At 35.1% G+C, this 12,980-nt stretch overlaps 1 protein-coding gene across 1 annotated transcript in view; it reads right to left on the reverse strand.

Annotated features, from left to right (window-relative positions):
• The window catches only part of PKD (serine/threonine-protein kinase D3), a 177,902-nt gene extending 172,223 nt beyond the window's left edge, over window positions 1–5,679 (reverse strand). The window contains exon 1 of the mRNA XM_089092070.1: window positions 5,593–5,679. The gene's annotated coding sequence lies outside the window, so the exon portion shown is untranslated. The remainder of the gene's footprint in view (window positions 1–5,592) is intronic.
• Window positions 5,680–12,980: the final 7,301 nt, after the last annotated feature.

A 12,980-nucleotide genomic window follows, 5' to 3' on the forward strand; every position in this document is an offset into this window, starting at 1 on the left:
TTACTGAAAAAAATACAAATGAATGTGCATTGTCAGTTTTAATATATATACACTGATATTTAGGCTAGTAATCAAAATGTTAATATTATTTGATTTATTAAAGTTATAAAAGTAAAAACATTTATATTTTCTTCAGTTAAGTGCAAATTTTGTTCTGGTCTTGGGAAGGCATGGGGGTTTTGAGCCCAACTTATGTTAATTTCTGCTCCTTTTGAGTTTGACTTGGTTATTTATTATAATTTCTGTTCATTTTGGGTTTCATTTATTTATCAATGCTGATTTGTGGTAGCTTCACGCTTGGTAGATTATTTGATTTTATTTTTGCCCATTTTTTGTTTAATGTAGTTCTTTACTTCTCTTTGAAAAACTTGTTTTGTGGAAAAAGGTTTTTTTTTTGTAATTAATCTTTGTAAAGAACATTGAATGGGGAATCAAACAGTATATATTTTTTCTATTTTATTTCTATCCTATAAGCAACATTAACCATTTACCTTAAGGTTAAATTCAGTCATATGGGGCATCCAATTAAATTGTAAGTCAAAATAAAAACCAATTAAGCAGCCAAGACTGGAGTTTCTGCAATAAGAATGAAGTAAAAAAAAATGTGTTATCTAGGGTAAGACATCTAGTTCTTGGACAACTAATTACCACTTCAATGGATAAATAACTATGGAATCTTTACCATACCACCTAAAAAGTGGATTATTTCACCCTTGGATATGTGTAGATTTTCTTAACAGGTATGTGATTAGCTTTTGTATTTCAGCCATATACAGAAATAGCAATTTTAAATGCACTAATAGTCAACAGTGGAACCTAATCATGGACACACACTTTAAGATTGAACCTAAAATAAGAATATGTTGCCTAATCTTGGACATGGGATCTTAAAGTTGAAACAAAGAGCCTAAATCATAGACAAGCCCTATCATGGATACATCTAGTCTAAGCAAAATGTTATAAAGCAGAATAATTGTATTTAAATAGGCTAGCATATAACAATAAAATTCTAGAGTAAGTAATTTTTTTTACATAGCCAAGGGTTATATGAACCCTTGGCTATGTGTATAAATTATCAAAAACAAAAACAAAACCATAAAAAGGGGTAACTCTTCAATTAACTCACTAATGCATAAAGTTAATTGGGTTTAGGGTAGTGTGTTTTCTACACTTAGCTCCCTATTTTGTCATCCCTGAAAGTTAATTTCCTTTTACAGTCTCACCCTGACCTGGAGCATTCCCAGTCATCTGAGAATGCCTAGTAATCTGGACTTAGTCATCATGGACTGCAGCAAAAACTATTAAGAAATTACCTTCTACACCCCACCCCACCCCCTAGCTTCTAGCAACTATATGTGTGTGGTCTCAACTTTAATATTAAGCCCCAGGAAGAGAGAGTACATAAAAGGAACATATACTCTTCTTACACTTTTCAAAAAAGAAAAAAAAAACCTTCAAACTTGATAACCTTGCAAACTGGTCAGATAAATGGCTGCTGCAGTATAATGCAGAAAAATACAAGCTGCTCTACCTAGGACACTAACTGTCAGCAACATTACACATTGAATAACCCCAGCCAAAATAATCTAACATCAGAAGGTGAAGAGCATCTTGGGGCTTATGGCTGACTCCCAGCTGAAGTTCCATCAGCATATCCTCCTAACTGCTGCAAATGCAGGTAGATGCCTTAGCATTTTCAAAAGAACATTTTTGTCAACCACAACCAACATGTTATAAAAAAAAAATTTAATTGCTTAGTGCAACAATCTTGATATAGTTTACTGTATTTTCGTATTAACAAATAAATAAATAAATAAAAAAAGCTCTACACATCTATGGTACAGCCAACACTGGAATTTGGTATGACTCTTGTCTCACCTCAATTCAAGAGTGACAAACAACTTCTTGAAAGCATCCAGCAGTATGTGATCTACAGCTTGAGGACCCTACCTTACCACAAGAGGCTTGTACCATTGAGAATTCCAAACCTAAAGCATAGCATATATTAAATATATAACCTAACCTAGGCACCTTTTTCCCCCCTAAACCCCAAAAAATAAGTTTAAATATTGCAAAGGCAGTGACAAACCACGGTTTGCAATCCAATACTCTATTGAAAGAAACCCATTTGACTAGCATGGGTGCCCAGGGGGCAAGGGGTCTCCAGCCACCTCCACACTGACTGAATGATGCTGCCTTATATTTGCATTAATTTAAAAAAAACTTTTTCCACAAATTAAGTTTTTCAAAGAAAAGTCAAGAGCTCCATGAAACCAAAAATGGATAGAAATAAAGTCAAATAATCTTCCAAGTGTAAAACTACCACAAATCACTATCAACAAATAAATAAAACTCAAAACAAACACAAATTAGAATAAATAGCCAAGTCAAACTCAAAACAAGCAAAAATTAGCATTAATAGGGCTGACAACCCCCATACCTTTTCAACACCAGAACATAATTTAGGCTTTACTAAAAAAAAAAAAAAAAAAAAAAATGACCATGAATTGAGAGTTTAATATACCTATACTGATATTTATTCCTTAAAGTTTTAAATTTTTTGTATTTATTTAAGTAAAAAAAGTGAACAATTAAAAATAATTTGTTTTCAGTACAGCGCAAAATATGTTCTGGTCTTGAGAAGGCATGGGGGTTATCAGCCCTACTAATGTTAATTTTTGCTCGTTTTGAGTTTGACTCGACTATTTATTCTAATTATGTTTGTTTTGAGTTTCATTTATTTATTAATAGTGATTTGTGGTAGTTTTATGCTTGAAAAATTACTTGACTTCATTTCTGCCCATTTTTGGCTTATTGGAGCAATTTGCTTTTCTTTGAAAAACTTGTTTTGTGAAAAAAGATTTTTTTTAATTAACTTCTGTTTGTTTTTTATTGACATAATCATTTTCATGGTTTTTTTTATATCTTTTTGGTTTTTCTTCTATAAGAATCCACAGTTTGGGATGCTATTTGTATGTTGGGAGAAATTTTTTCAACAATTTTTAATCCTGACACAAATAGTATTTTTTAATTTGATACCTCCTTTAGTTGACCTGAAAAAGTAAAACTTAATATCATTCCCAAAATATTCTATCTATGCTCTTTGACAACCTGGATACACTTACATTCTATTTATTTATTTAAATTGCAAGAGCAGAAGTAGTAACAGTAGTAGCCCCAAAAGCTTCAACTTAATACCCCCAGTCGTTCTCAATATATTACTGAAGTGTCTTATTGGCAACTGCAAACACAATACTTTTTTATTTAGTTTTAAAGTAGCATTTAGTTAAATAGCATAATGGGCCAATTGCACAATTGTGGGGGGTGGACATGCCCAATATCCCTAAAGACATAGTTTCTGGACTGTTCTACTATGCTGAGCAAAATAGTCGTCTCAAAACTTTGACTGGATGTCTTTGGGAAAAAAACTGGCTTGAGAAAAGGCTGATTGCCTTCCAATCTCATTTGCTCTTAGAAAAGACACTAGAACTTTTAATTTTGAATTGAAATAGCTTCTTTAAATGTTTCAATGATATTTCTAGCTACTATAGAGTGGTGCTGCCTATGATATTGTTTATATGCCTTTTTTTAAACATGTATGCATTCAGTTTTTTTGTTTAATTTGAACTCCCCTAAATAATTCTTAAAAGTTTTACCTTAATAATCTTAGCATCATTAGTTACAATAACTGTAGTGGTAGTATTAAAAGTATACACATAGTGCTTTTTGCCTAGTTCAAAATCCCCACAACTTACTCTTAAAGGTCTAACTCAATAAGATAAGTTGTTCTTGAGATATTGCTTTGTCACCTTTTTGAAAGTCCGCATGCTCATAGTTTGTTTTTATTTAGTTCAACATTTGCCTAAATATTTCTTATATTTGATTACTGAATATGTTGTTATATTCTCTTTGGACTATTGGTTACAAAATGGCTATCTCACAATTTTGATCATCTGTGTTTGGAGAGAAGAGGATGTTAGGGAGGGGCTATTTCTTCTCCATTATGCTTGACTCTTAAAATGGAACTAGAACTACACATTTCCAATCAAATGAACCTTCTCTAAAGTTCACACAACCACCCCTTCATAAAACCCTTATATTCCCCTGGGCACAACTTAGAACCCTTACCCCCATACTCAGGGTCAATCCCAAAGGCCGTGTTATGAAATCTTTGATTATTTTTGAACACATGGCTATCTCAAAATTTATATTGGATACATTTGGCGAAAATATGACATGGGCAGGGAGAGGGGGCTACTTTCTATAAGAAGTGCCCTGGCCTAAATAAAATAAATAATATATTGTGCCCACACTGCTCTTTGCTTAGGCAGTACTATTGTAGCCTACTGCCTATGATATTTTGTCTTGAGATTTCAATTATACAATATTGAAAATGTTGATTAGGCCAGGTAAGCCCCCCCCCCTTAAGCATTTCTTAAGCATCTTCCCTATATAGCCTAACATCTTGCTTGTTGCTGGCTACTACTAAAGTAGGCCTACCAAAATTCATTATATACAAACAATTGAGGGTAGGCCTATATATTTACCAATTAGGAGACAAGAAATAGGTATAGCCTACTGTTATTTTAAGTTTTGAATAGAGGATGAAATTCAGATTCTAAAGGTGTGTCTATTTCTTAGCTATTTTGTTAGTGAGTTAATGAGAAAATTTGCCTAAAAATGAACATGAAATTAGCAAATTAATATTGTCTCTGTTTTTGTTCTAGCATGACTCCTTCCAAAGAGATTCTATTCTAGACCTTTACCATATAGGCTAACCTAATAATTGTTTTACTTGTAGTTGTACCCCCTCCTTTCCCTAATGCTCCAATATAGCCAATAACACTAACTAATATATTTCTCTACTGCTTTGAATTTTTATCTTTGCAAACAGGTTTCATGACCCATTAGAGCTGTTGGACCTATGTTTGCTTAAATAATTTCAGATGTGCTGGATACCAAATGATACTGAAAAGTATCATTTTTGAAAACTGAAAAGCTAGCCTATAATATAATCTTAAGTCTTAGATTTGGGACCATTACTGGGAAGAGGATGCATTTTTTAGCAAGACAGTTATTAAATTTGGAAAAGACACAAAAAAATGGTAAATATCTACCAAATCATATTATTGATTTAGGAATAATGTGAATACACAATTCAATACATTTTTTTAAGCTGATTACAAATATAATAATCATTTCTATTGGAAATTAATTTCATCCCCCCCCCCCTATCGGCTATACCTAACCTAACCCTGAAGGGACATATATAGGGGGGGGGGGGCGGTAATTAAATTCCGATATAAAAGATTATCTTATTTTTAATCAGCATAAAAAAGGGCATAAAATGGTGCATTAAATTTAGTCCTAATTCAATAATATGATTTGGTAGATATTGACCAAAAAAACATCATGTAGTGTATTCATCTTTCACCTAGGCTATGTCTGTAAAGGAGTCATGTTTATATTTACCAAAATAGCCCAAGGAATCTAATTGTACCATTTTTATTTGTTTAGCTTGCTTTCTAAAAAGTGGCCAACCACTCAAGATTTACCAGACATTGTTTTCAGAATGTAAGGAAAAAAGTTTACCTCAAAATACAAGTTAGGCTATTTTAACAAATTCAACAGTTGTCTGTGCATTTTTTCAAAGTAAATCATTTATTTCTTCACTGTAAGTTAATGTTATAGTGGTTTGGCTGCCAAATCGTCACACAATTAAAAATTCATCTAAATTTAACGCTAAATCTAAGAATGAAACGAAGAATTTAAAAAATTGCAATTTACCCTGCAGAAATTGCGAACTAAGTACTAATTATGCAGAGGAAAAAGTTCTAAAACTAAGCATGACAATTTTCAATTAACGTAGCTTTTGATATTTTGGCAACTGAGCTTCATTTGCATTGTGTATAAGTTTACAAATAACTTTAAAGATGTTGGGAAAAAACCCTTCTTACACTTTTCAAATCTACAGTCAGAAAATGAACTTTTTGGCTCTTTTAGGAGCCAAATTGTCGCAACGCGCTCTTTATCATATTAGGGACCCCCTTGGCTAAAAAACTTCAAATCGGCTAAGGAATTTCAAATCGACTAAGGAACTGCAAGCTTCAAATCGACAAAAAACGAAACTTTTCGGGTTCATTTCAGGCTCCTTACGCAACCCGCCAATTTCCAACCAAAATTGTCCGATTAGCCCAACAACAATCTTTGAAAGTTTCAACCCATTTAGAAAAAAAGTTGTTTAGTTCTTTTTGGGTTTCCTTTTTTGGAGGTAGCCATGCTCCAAAACTAAATTTTGTATATTAGGCTCCATTTTGTTCAAGGATTCATAGCTATAATTTAAACCTTTTCCGAAGGAAAAATTTTGTAGGTACTTTTTGGACCAAATATTCAGGTGAACCAATATCTTTTGCTTTTTGCAAACTGGGCTTCCGTTGGCCAAAGAAACTTTATACAAGTTTCAAACCATTTGAAAGAAAAATTTTCTGAGTCAATATTTAGGGGCAGAGGCGTCAGCTCACGAAAATTAGGGGGAGGGGTTAAAATGTATTTTCAAAATCCAAGAGAAGAATTTCGTTGTTTTTCTTATTTTTTTTCAATAAACAAACAAAAATAAAGGTATTTTTGTACAATTTAAGGGGAAGGGACAAATAATATTTGTGGGGGCAAGTGACACCTCTGCCCCCTCCCCAGTGACACCAATGCCCAGCGAACCCCTTTTCTTTATAAGGTCCCCTTGGCCCAACAACTTACGGTTGTAAGTTTCAAGCTGTTCGGAAAAAATTTTTCAGCCCTTTTTGGGGGAACCAATATTTTTTTTTTCTATTTGTTTTTGCAATTAAACCCTCTTGGACCAAAGACTTAAGTATTTAAGTCTTTTGGTAACTAGAAGAAATCTTTTGGGCAATTTTGGGCCTCACTGCGAGGAGGAACTTGCACTCAAACTAATTTCTTTAAATTACATTCTTCGTGGCTCAAGAATTTCTGGCTGTAAGTTTGAAGTGCAAAAAGTTGTTAGGCCCATCTTTTTGCCCATAAGACACACCCTTCTTCCCCAGTGAAAAATGTGATCATTTTAGGTCAGAGAACAATGCCAGAAAATTTTCAGCCAATGGCATACCCAAAATCAAACATGCCCTCCTTTTCTACAATAAAAAAATATTCGTAAACAATAAAATTGGAATCTCAAAATTTTTATTGAATAATATTTGGGATTACAAGCTTGTAAAAAGAAAGGCATCAGTGAAAAGTTTCTAGAAATGGATTATGAGACCAATCACTTTATTAGCTATTGCTGCAGTTATTGAATATATAGCCTGGAAAGGCTTTTTAAGCTATTTACCTAGAGCCTTTCCCTTACCCCGGGGCATCGGTCTTTGATGAGCTTGAACAAAATCTTGATTTGCGATCTTTAAATAATTTATAAGAAGTATGTTTCAAACTGGAAAAAAAGGCTTGAAATTTAAACCAAATCGGTGGTCTTTTATTTTCCACCCCTACAGTAAAAGAAAAGTAGGCTCAGACCAACATTAATCGAAAAAGCCTATGGCTTATTTTGTTTTGTTTTTTTATTTAAAATAAATATAAAATTTTTTTTTTTTACCTAAATTAAGACAGATTGACATTTCCTCTATTAAATGTAATCTGTATGGTTGCCTTCTGCAGGAATGAATTTAGAGCATTCATTTTGTTTAGCCTATCAGCACTTCAGATGAGACTCATAAGTCTAATTTATCGAAGAAGTTGATATTAACAAACTTACGGTGATTAAGTTAAGTGAATTAACAGCATAGGCTTATTTCAATCAAAGAACGAGAAAAACTGTTTTAGTCGAGAAAATATTTTCCTTGCGATTTCAACAAATGATTTGATGGAAACAGGGCTTAAAAAAAGTGTGTTACCATGTAGTTGATGATGGCTGAACGATATTAGATTACAGTTTTCTATACGTTTTGAATGACTGTCAACATTTTAATCATAATTACCTATCCCCTTAAGGTGTTTTAGTCTCTTTCCTCTCTTTTTGTTACATTTATTTTTTGTTGAGAGAGGGATCTTGCCTAATCTTAAAAAAAAGAAAATCACTCTACTTTTCTCATTTCTGCATACACATAGGGACATAAATGGTATTTTCCACGTTTTCTTGCAACTCTACTGATGGAAAGCGGATTTTCCTCTTTTTTCTGTTGGTACCTTACCTATTCAGCCAACCTGACTTCAGGGGGTTGCGTTCACTCACAACCAATAAGAAAACTTTAATTTATTAGTTCCCAACTGGTTATCGATGGTCCGAAAATACAATACCCTATTGTGAGCAACGGTGGTTCTGGCCTCTCTTGCAATCGGGGCAAAACCTAAATTAAGTCCCTCTCCCCTGTCTCCCAAAAATTTTTAGGCCAAAGTTTAGTTTAAATTTGTATTTATTGACAAACTATTCATATATTGACAAAATTTTTCATTTATTTAAATCTAACTCTTCTTACTGTTTATGGGAAAAGACATGGAAAAATGGAAATTTCAGATTAAGTTTTTTTACACTTACTGCTAATTGCACCTTATACTTTATTTCGATAAAAATAAAATTTTAAAGATTACACAATGATTATAAACGTTAGATTATTTATTTGAAATTTTACGCCCCTAAAATTTCTGCAGCCGGGCAAGTGCGGCTTCTGCCCCCCCCCCCCCCCGAAAAAAAACACTTCTGCTTGCGTTTTTTTCTCTTTTAGAATCAAGCAAATTTACCGTTGAACAGAACTTAGGATTTACAATTTTATCTGACAAATTACACAGATTGGGAAGCAGTAAGAATCATATTCTCCTTTGTTTTTGTTTTTTTCAATATTAAATACTGTTTTGAACCTACCAGCTCTAAACGTTCTATTTTGAATTGATAGTGGTTTTTCTCTACTTATAGTTCCCTACTGTAAAATCTCATCTCTGTGAAGCTCGCAACATGTCGGAGGCACTATGCTAGCGTTGTCTATAGCAAAGAGTCGTGTGTCTTCAGTGTACTATTTATTTATTTGAAATTTTTCATTGACCATTTACCATGAAAAGGATGATCACTTTTGAGATGCCACATTTGATTGTAAATTTATGATCTGCTTCTTAAGCACGCCTTACGCGTCTTTCAAGAGTCGAAAAGTAATTTAAAGGTAATTCTCCCCTCTTCTGTACCCTTTTTTGCACCCTGACAAGCTTGTAATCCCAAATGTTATTCAACAGAAAACTTTCTGGCATTGTTCTCTGACCCAAAATGATCACATTTTTGTCTGGGGGAGGAGGGTAAGGAAGGAATGCTCGTATAAATTTCAGGGAGAGCTCATTTGATTGAAAATTGAAAGTTCTAGTTCCCTTTTTCAGCATCAAAAGATATCGGAGGGTAACCAGCCTCCCAAACCCTTTTTTCCCAAATACATCCAATTAAAATTTTGAGATAGCTAATTTGTTAAAAATAGATCAAAGATCATATAACAAAAACTCCGGTGTCGACACAACCCTCCAGGGCCCGGGGCAGGCGTTGTAAGTTATCCCCTGGGGCTATATCTGGTTCTTGTGGAAGGGATGTTCGTATAAACTTCAAAGAGGGCTCATTTGCTTGGAAATTGAAAGTTCTAGTTCACTTTTTAAGAGTCAAAAGAGATTGGAGGACAACTAGGCCCCCCCCCCCCCCTCCATATCCTTTTTCCTCAAACCCATCCGATAAGAACTTTGAGATCGCCATTAAGTTAAAAATTGTTCAAAAGTAAGATAACAAAAACTCAGGTGTAGACACAGCCCCCCAGGGCCCGAGGGCAGGCGTTGTAAGTTATGCCCTGGCACATATTGGGTTCTTATGAAAGGGATGCTCGTATAAACTTCAGAGAGGGCTCGTTTGATTGGAAACTGAAAGTTCTAGTTCAGTTTTTAATAGTCAAAAGAGATCCGAGGGCAACTAACCCCCCCACACCTTATTTTTCCAAACCCATCTGATGAAATTTTGAGATAGACATTTTGTTAAAAATAGTTCAAAGGTCGGATAATAAAAACTTCGGTGTCAATACAACCCCCCAGGGCTCAGGGGAAGGCGTTATAGGCTATGCCCTAAGGGCATGTATGGTTCTTATGAAAGGGATGCTCGTTAACTTCATAGAGGGCTCATTTGATTGGAAATGAAAGTTCTAGTTCAATTTTTAAGAGTCAAGAGATTTAAGGGCAACTAGTCCTCCCATGCCCTTTTTTCCCGAGACCCATCTGCTACAAATGTTTAGATAGCCAGTTTCTTGAAAATAGTTCAAAAATTAGATTTTTATGAAAGGGATACTCGTATAAACTTCAGAGAGGGCTCATTTGATTGGAAATTGAAAGTTATAGTTCAGTTTTTAAGAGTCAAAAGATATTCAAGGGCAACTAGTCCCCCCCCACACACATCCTTTTTTACCCAAGCCCATTTGATGAAATTTTTAAAATAGCCATTTCATTAAAACTAGTTCAAAGGACAGATAAGAAAAACTCTTGTGTCGACACAACCCCCCAGGACTCGGAGGCAGGCATTATGAGTAATGCTCTGGGGGCATATATAGTTCTTATGGAAGAAATACTCGTATAAGCTTCGGAGAGGGCTCATTTCATTGGAAATTGAAAGTTCTTGTTCACTTTTTAAGAGTCAAAGGAGATCAGAGAGAAACTAGCCCCCCCCCCCCAGCTCTACGTCCTAAATGCATCAGGTAAAAATTTCGAGATGGAACTTTTGTTAAAAATAGTTCAAAGTTAAGATAACATAAACTCCGGTGTCAACACAGCCCCCCAGGGCCCGGGGTAAGCGTTGTAAGTTATGCCCTGGGGGCATACATGATTGCTATGGAAGGGATACTCGTATAAACTTCATTGAGAGCTCATTTGATCGAAAATTGAAAGTTTAAATTCACTTTTTAAGATTCAAAAGTGATCGGAGGGCAGCTAGCTTCCCCCCACCCTATTTTTCCCCAGAGGCACTTCATATAGAAGGGGGCCCGGGGGTAGGCGTTTTAAGTTGTGCCCTGGGGGTATATATGGTTGCCATGCAAGGGATGCTCGTATAAACTTCATAGAGGATTCATTTGATCGGAAATTGAAAATTGTAATTCACTTTTTAAGAGTCAAAAGTGATCAGAGGGCAACTAGCCCCTCTCTCTCCATGCCCCTTTTTTCTCAAACCCATGCGATAAGAACTTTGAGATAGCCATTTTTTTTTAAATAGTTCAAAGATCATATAATAAAAACTCCGGGGTCGACACAACCCCCCAGGGCCAGGAGGCAGGAGTTGTAAGTAATGCTCTGGGGGCATATATAGCTCTTATTGAAGGAATTCTCTTATAAACTTCGAAGAGGGCTCATATGATTGGAAATTGTAAGTTCTCGTTCACTTTTTAAGAGTCAAAAGAGATCAGAGGACAACTACCCCCCCCCCCCCTCTCCACGCCCTACTTTCCTCAAACCCATCCGATAAGAACTTCGAGAGAGCCATTTTTTTTCAAAATGGTTCAAAGATCATATAGCAAAAACTCCGAGGGCAACACAATCCTTTAGGGCCCGTGTTAGACGTTGTAAGTTATGCCTGGGGGCCATATACAGTTGTTGTGGAAGGGATGCTCGTATAGACTTCGGAGAGGGGTCATTTCATTGGAAATTGAAAGTTCTAGTTCAGTTTTAAAGAGCCAAAAGAGATTCGAGGGCAACTATCCACCGACGCCCCTTTTCCCTAAATGCATCCGATAAAAATTTTGAGATAGCCATTTTGTTTAAAATAGTTCAAAGATAAGATAAAAAAACTCCGGTGTCAACACAACCACCCAGGGCCAGGAGGTAGGCGTTGAAAGTAATGCCATGGGGGCATATATAGTTTTTATTGAAGGGATGCTTACATAAACTTCAGAAAGGGCTGATTTGAATGGAAATTGAAAGTTCTAGTTCAACTTTTAAGAGTCAAAAGAGATCGGAGGGCTCCTAGCCCCCACCCCACGTCCTTTTTTCCCCAAGCCCGTCCAATACAAATTATGAGATATAAAATAGTTCAAAGGTCAGATAACAAAAACTCCGGTGTCAGCACAACCCCCCCGGGCCCGGGGGCAGGCATTGTAAGCTATGTTCTGGGGCCGTATATGGTTCTTATGAAAGGAATGCTCGTATAAACTTCAGAGAGGGCTCATTAGAATGGAAATTAATAGTTCTAGTTTGTTTTGTCAAAGTAAAAAAGGATCAGAGGGCAACTACCCCTCCCGCCCTACACGCCTTTGGGTGTATCGGATGGATAAACCCATCCGATACAAATTTGAGGCGACCATTTTGTTAAAAATAGTTCAAACATCAGATTTTAAAACTCCGGAGTCGACACAACCCCTCGGGGCCCAGGGACAGGCGTTGTAATTTATACTCTGGGGATATATATGGTTCTTATGGAAGGGATGCTCGTATAAACTTCAGAGAGGGCTCATTAGATTGAAAATAGAGTTCTATTTCACCTTTAAAGAGTCAAAAGAGACCAAATGGCAATTAGCCCCCCCTCCCCCCCCCCTACGCCTTTTTTTACCAAAACCATCCGATAAAAATTTTGAGATAGCCATTTTGTTAAAAACAGTTCAAAAATCAGATAATAAAAACTCCAAGGTTGACACAAACCCATTTTTTCACTTTGGTATTGTCACTTTGATACCAGTTTTGGTACTTTGATGAACATTTGATTTTTTTTTAAAGTTTGATTTTGAAATTAAGAATGTTTAAAACTTGAGACTTTTTGCAATAAAAAAAAACAAAAATTAGTTAATAAACTTTCCGAAAAATAAGTTTTTCAATGAAAAGTAAAGGCCATTTTAAACTTAATCTCAGCAGATACAATTACCTGTTAAAATTCAAACACAAAACGACCAGAAATTACTATTAAATAATAAATGGAACCCAAAATGAACAGAAATTAAATAAACAATCATAGCAAAAAACATACAACAAGTAATAGTATAAAT

Source organism: Artemia sp. Qi Xiang Cuo, chromosome 7, assembly GCF_049724085.1.
Source record: "Artemia sp. Qi Xiang Cuo chromosome 7, ASM4972408v1, whole genome shotgun sequence".
In the NCBI taxonomy this organism is placed as follows: domain Eukaryota; kingdom Metazoa; phylum Arthropoda; class Branchiopoda; order Anostraca; family Artemiidae; genus Artemia; species Artemia sp. Qi Xiang Cuo.